The following is a 6,724-nucleotide window of genomic DNA, read 5'->3' as shown; positions in this document are numbered from 1 at the left end:
AGACTAGGAAAATAAAAGTGGAAGAAACACCATCAAGAGCTCAGTTAAGACTGGAGAATACAAACTCGCAATGGCACCAATTATCTGGTTGTGTAATTATTTCCAACAGTGCTCACATCTGGGGATAAAAGCACTGAGAATTCTGGTGAGGTTACAAGTACTTAAACTAAGAATAACAACAACAAAATACTAATGGACTCATAAATAAAACACACTGACAGCCACCAGACACAGACGACGGTATGATTGGTGATCACCAGAGCTAAAGTGGGGAAGGGGAGGTAGAAGAGTGTAAAGGGGAAATAAATCGTGATGGAAGGAGACTTGACTTGGGGTGGCGGGCACACAATACAATATGCAGATGACGTAGTATAGAATTGGACACCTGATACCTATCTAGTTTTATTAACCAATGTCGCCCTAATAAATTCAATAAAAAATGTTTTAAAAAAGAGTACATTGAAGTAAGGGACTGGAGGATACTGTTAAGAGAATAAATTAATTTACTTAATAGTGAATAGGTATAGCTAATACTTGAGTTATTATAATTTAAAATGTTTAGATTTCCTTTATAGCATGTTGACAATCTCAGATCATCAAAGTTATAAACATCTTCATTGATCTAGAACTAATTTTGGTCTATGTAATTCAAAGTACAATAGGTATGCTATTCATACGGAAGTGAGACTGACCTTCTGTATTTACTCACGTGCCCCACCCAAAACCCGACCCTGTCCCTGCACGTGAAAATGTGATTCCTGAAAGGAAAATCCAGGAACACTGGTTGAGTGTCTTCAATATGTAAAGTGTATATTTGTATCTTACATATAGGACAAATTTAAATTCTTCTGCTCATATTTGATGTTTATGATAAAGTCGGCATCTATTGAGTATAGGATATAGAATAAATAGAAACTATTGTGTCCACTCCGCAGTATAGTTAGGAATATGATCTATCAGTGAATAAACCATATTTTTATTTGTTTTTTATGCCTACTGATAGAGATGAAAGAGTCATTTCAAATGCCTTCTTGATTTATTCTTAAAACTTGAAAAATCTGCCTTTTCAAAGAAAAGTTCTTTTCCTGTTGTGATCTCTATTACAAAGCTATATATTTGCTCCTTTGGCAAGAAAAGCACAATTCAGGATAGGTTTTCTCTTTCATAAGTGAAGATAAAGTTAAATTTATGTTGAAAAAAGTTAAGTGGCTGACTTATCACTAAACATAAACAAATCTGTTGATTATTTTATCCATATACAAATTATATTCCCTAGAAACAAGTTTGAAATTTGAAATGTCTTATGAATATATACCATGAGCATGAAGAACAATGGTGTAATTGTTTTCATTAATTTAAAATATTCCTGTGCAATAAAAATTAAATTTGAAATGACAGCAACCCCTGAGACATGACATAACTATGTTGGTAATGTCCTTCTGCAATGATTTGCCAAAAACCATGAGAAGCTTATAGTTATTGGAGAAGATGAACTATAAATTTTATAAGTATTTAAAATACATATGCAAAAGTAGACCCAATTCTTTCTTTTTTTTGTTTTGATTGACATTATTTTTGTTCACATATTTTTAAGTTTGCTTTGTAATCGCTTTAAAAACCTGCCCTGTGAGTTCTCATTCCATTGTCTTTAATAGAAAAAAATATATCAATTATAAAGTAAAAATAATATCTCACAAACTCCTTTGTTTTGCCAAGCAATCATTACCTGGTTGAAAAGTATATATTCTGTGTCAGTTATTGTTTTAGACCATCTGAGTAATATATTCATTCTACACAGAAGGAAAAATCCTAAATTACACAATAGCAATTATTCTGTTGAATAAAGGGAATAAAGCAGGTGTCCTGAAATGACTACATTGTCTTCTAAGAGCCACTGCTGGTGCTTTGGGTAACACTGGCGTATGCATTAACCCCTTTCTCAGATAAGATTGTAAGTTCTCGGAGAGCAGGATGAACCTCCCACATCTAGTAATACACATGACACGTGGTTGATACCTAATGGCTCGTTGTTGAAAGAAGTGATAAATGAGCAGATAGTTTCACTGTCGGGATCAGGAAAAGAAAGTGCATTCCAGATAAGACTCAGGCAGAAAGCTTGGCTTGGAAGCAGGATGCTGGTGTTATGTAGTGAGATGATAAAGAGACCATCTTGACAGAAGCTAATGGATTATATTAAAGGAAAAAGTAGACAATTAACTTCATTCATTCAGTTAGCCTTGAAAGACTTTGAAGATTAAAGATATTAAAGATTTTTGCCCAAGGTTATGCAATGACTAAGTGTCAAAATAGGGACTTTCAGAGCTGTCAGTCCAAACAGAAAAACCTTGGGCTCTAAGCTAGACGGGCCAGTTCGAAGATCATAGAGATGCTATTCAGGAAACCTGGTTGACTTGCCTGGTTCTCTCACCAAGTATTATTATGGCCTCAGGCAAATTAGTCATCCCCTCCATATCTTTCTCACTCACTCAGAGTATAAATTGGACTTTCCTGCATCTGAGGAGTAAGACCCCAGAGTCACAAACAAATTTAGAAGAACGGTATTACACGTGTTCACATGTTTATATCATGGTTACTCCTGTTGTTAAGTCTCAGTGAGGACTGGGGATCTTAAGTCAACCTGAGGGTCCTCTGACTCCTCAAAACCTACTTAATGCCAACTGAAGAAGAAATAAGCACGTGCATATTTTAATATTGTAACTGAAATTGCCAAAATTCAACTTGTCAGATTTGGACGAGACCAGTCATTCCTCCTCAGCCAGAGTCCCAGCCCGGCAGCTGACCACTGAGGTGCCGGTTTTAAGCCTGGCACACCGGTCCTGCCTTCCTTCACCCTTACTTTAAATTTTATTTTGGAGCAAATCAACCTACCGTCCTTTGAACTAGGTTGTTTTAATCCATCTAGAAAGCCCTAACACAGTTAAAACTTTCAAATGGAAGGGTAGGTGTATATTAGCTTTTCCTCCCAAGGTGCCCTTTGTCTTACATGTGGGTTTATCCATCCATCCCCTGGGAAAAGATGGCCATTTCAAGCAATGTAAAGGCCATGTTCATTTCTAAGGCGTAGCCTTTTTTACTGCATCACCGACGCAAGTTGATGATGGCCTGCTCCTTACTCAAGGTAACTGGGCGTTAGTTACCTGGAGCAGATGGAAAGGGACCCCAAAGTGATCTTCTGTTGCCTACCCAGAGAAGGTGTTGACACATTCAATGGAAATACTTTATTTCTGAATTGATTTGTCTTTCTTGCACAGGACCCATTTCTCTTTTTTTTTTTCCTCTGGTTATTACACCCAGTTTTACTATGAGGGAAATCATTATTGTATCACATTGGGGTTTTTTACAGGAAAATGAAAATGCTGATTATAGTTTAATCAGATGCGTGGTTTATATAGGACAGACATGACTGTCAGACCACGGGCAGCACTAGAGGAACTGGTGTCAAGAGGATGAGGCTAACACAACTGAGTCCAAGCACACAAGTTCTAGTTGTCATCCAGGGATCAGAAAGTCACTTCAAGCACAACTCCCCTCAACTTAAACAGAGCTAGTGACTAAAGAGTGAGTGCTCGGTAACCCCAGTAATCTTAAAAAAGAAGAATAAAACTGGAGAAATCATGTTAACTGATATAAAACTATATAACAAGGGCATAGCGACAAAAACAGCATGAAGCTGGAATAAAAGCAGACACACAGATCAGTGGAACAGAATAGAGAGCCAAGACATAAACCCACACCTGTATGATCAATTAATACTTGATAAAGCAGGCAAAAACATACAAGTGGCAAAGACGGTCTATTCAATAAATGCTACTGGGAAAATTAGGACTGATATGTGAAAAAAAAAAAAGAAAGAAAATAGACAAACTTCTTCCACCATACACAAGAACAAACTCAACTTGGATTAAAGACAAATATTAGACATGAAAATATAAAAATCTTAGAAGAAAACATAGGCAATAAAATCTTCAGCATTTCTCATAGCACTATTTTTTTTTTCATATATATCACCTCAGGCAAAGGAAACAAGAGAAAAGATAAACAAATGGGACTACATCAAACAGTTCCATTTTTCTTTTGATCTTAGCCAGTACCTGAGTTGTTTAGGAATCTAAAACTGATGGGAGTGACCCAAACCTTTATTTCTGCTGATGCTATATCATTGTTACACTTTCATGTTGGTTATTTTAGTTCTTTTTGTATCCATCCTGTAGAAGTTATCCATGCCCCTTGCTAAGAAAGGTCAGCTACTACAAAGTATCTGCATTTTGTAGTTTTACTTCAGAGCCACGAGTAATACAAAATAGCCAAGTGGTGTTTTTAACTTCCCATTTAGTTGAACCATTATTATATCTTATGATGTAAGAAGCATTTATTCCCTGGGTGCTAAGAACTCCAAACTACTAAAATGCAAAGTTACAGAGGATGACAGTCAATAATTATCTGAGTGGGATTACCTATCCCTCAAGAGAGGTGGCACTCACACATCCAAACCTTGGTCACCAGGAAAATGGAGCTACAGGTGACATAGAAATATATGTGTTCAGAGTATATTCTGCATCCAGAGGAGCAGGGCCCAAAGGTCACAAGGTGCTATTTTCCAAAAGGTGCCAGAATTGTGTTCAATCATCTGTTCTATTATTCTATCTGGTCAATTGCTTCAGCGTTATGGGTTCCAGTGGAACGCTGGTTAGCCACTGTTTCGGTTCTTCTGATACAACATGGCACCCTTGCTCATAAAAAAGATTTTGTGAGGTATTGTAGAAGTATATGTGGAACTTTATTAGTCCTCAGATTCTATTTTTGACAAAAGCAGGTGAACGAGAGAGGCAAATCTATACCCGGAATAAGTGACAGTTTTAGTAAGGGCACATTACTGTCACAGTGAAAGGGGTGTAATGTGGTCAGATCAGCTGTAGACTATTGATGAATATCCCTAGAAAAATGGTATTGTGTGAGATCAGCTTTAGCTCTGATGTCAGCAGATTTAGTATAGCATTAAAAGAAATTAGGTAAGTTCTAGATTGAGAAGTTCCAATTTTGGCATGATAACCCACCTTCACACCTGTCACAGCGGTTATTTAGTTTATGAACCCATCGTCCACGACTGCGGTTGACTGGAGGGCTTTGACTGACATTCGCAAAATGAATCATTTGTTACCCATTTCATTATTGATTCCCCCCTCTAACAGGTTCTGTGTGATTCGAATTCACATGTGACATATACACTCTCAGAGTCTGGCCCATGTGGAGAGGCAATCCACGCATGGTTTGCCCAGACCTCTCATTACCATATTTCTAATCTTATCCTTGCAAAATTCTGACCATTTAGCCAAACTGTTAGCTACTACCAAGGAATCAGTGTACCTAAGTTATCTCTAAAGATTCCTGTCTCCAGGTAATGAGCCGCAAGACAGTCTGTGCACTGGGAAGATTGTTTTTCCCAGACAGAATCTATTCTGTGTGGGTTGTACTGTTAGCCATTGGCTTTCCTCTGGCACCTGGATAGCTTTGTTACCGCGTGTAAGTCAGGTTCTCACGTTTTTTTTTCTCACTCAGCTCACCTGGGGAGCTCCCCACGAGGTGGCCGGTGTCGGTTTAAGGGGTTTAAAGAGACAAGTGAGCGTGTCGGAGGCAGTGCATTGGGAAGGTGAGCCATGAGCCTGTGTCACACAGGTATTCCTTCAGGGGCACTTCAGACTCAATATCATAGGCACCACGCCACCCTCTGCATGTAGGACTTCAGTGCACAGCATTGGACAAAATAATGCTGTGTTCCACTCTCCAGCATCCAACTTCTCCTGGGGTCTAGTAGGAAGGAAAGACTTATCTGTCAGAGAGAACATGAGTTAGCCCTAACTCTCTGAGGATCTTTGTTCTGACTGTCCTAAGAGAGCTCACCACATTTGCAGCACGAATCCCACCTCTCGGCAGCTGCCTGGAAACAAGCAGCCCCGGTGCAAACTGAAAATGCCCCAGAACCTCCCCGTGCTCTGAGTTCCACTAAGACTTCGGAAGACGTGTTTCACGTGGTGAGAGGGTTGAGAGAACTGTCACAAGCAGGGTATTTTGTCTCTAATGTGCCAGGCGTTTTCACTCTAGGAGTCAGGCTTTGTGCTTGTCTTCCTGAAGTGTTTTGGGATCTTCCCCCTTAGTGGTAGAACGGGAGAGATGCTTCACTTTGATTTTCGGTCTGGAGGGGAAATCGTACAGACCAAAGACTCCTCCAAGTTCTTCAGCAGTGTCGCATGACCCTGTGCTTTCATTGGGTGTCTCTCCTACCCTCTAGAATACAGCTCTCTAAGCAAGCGCCTAAGCTCCATCTTGTGTTCTTGCCTGTAACATCGCATTCCTGGTTGCGAAATCCAGCAGCGCTGTGGGGTCTAGGAAGTCACCCGTATGGAGTCAGGACCCCAGTCGGAGAAATTATTTCAAGAGCTGGGTAAAGTAGATATAGTCGAGAATTAAGACACTGAACATTTCCTGCTCTCCCTGCAAGAAGCTTTTTTTTAATTCTCTCTGTCCCTGCCTCTCTCTGTGACAGAGACAAAAATAAAAACTCTTTTCCACCTTCAAAGCAATTGCTTAATATGAAGTGCAAGAATCTATGTTAAGTTGGACCAGTATTTGGAAATCCAAATGCATTTATTTGCAGTCATAGTTTTTAAAAGTATTTTATCAAATCCGCCATGATGCACCGTCATCG

Source organism: Saccopteryx bilineata, chromosome 6 (assembly GCF_036850765.1).
Source record: "Saccopteryx bilineata isolate mSacBil1 chromosome 6, mSacBil1_pri_phased_curated, whole genome shotgun sequence".
Classification (NCBI taxonomy): domain Eukaryota; kingdom Metazoa; phylum Chordata; class Mammalia; order Chiroptera; family Emballonuridae; genus Saccopteryx; species Saccopteryx bilineata.
Note: the sequence above shows the minus strand (reverse complement) of the source record.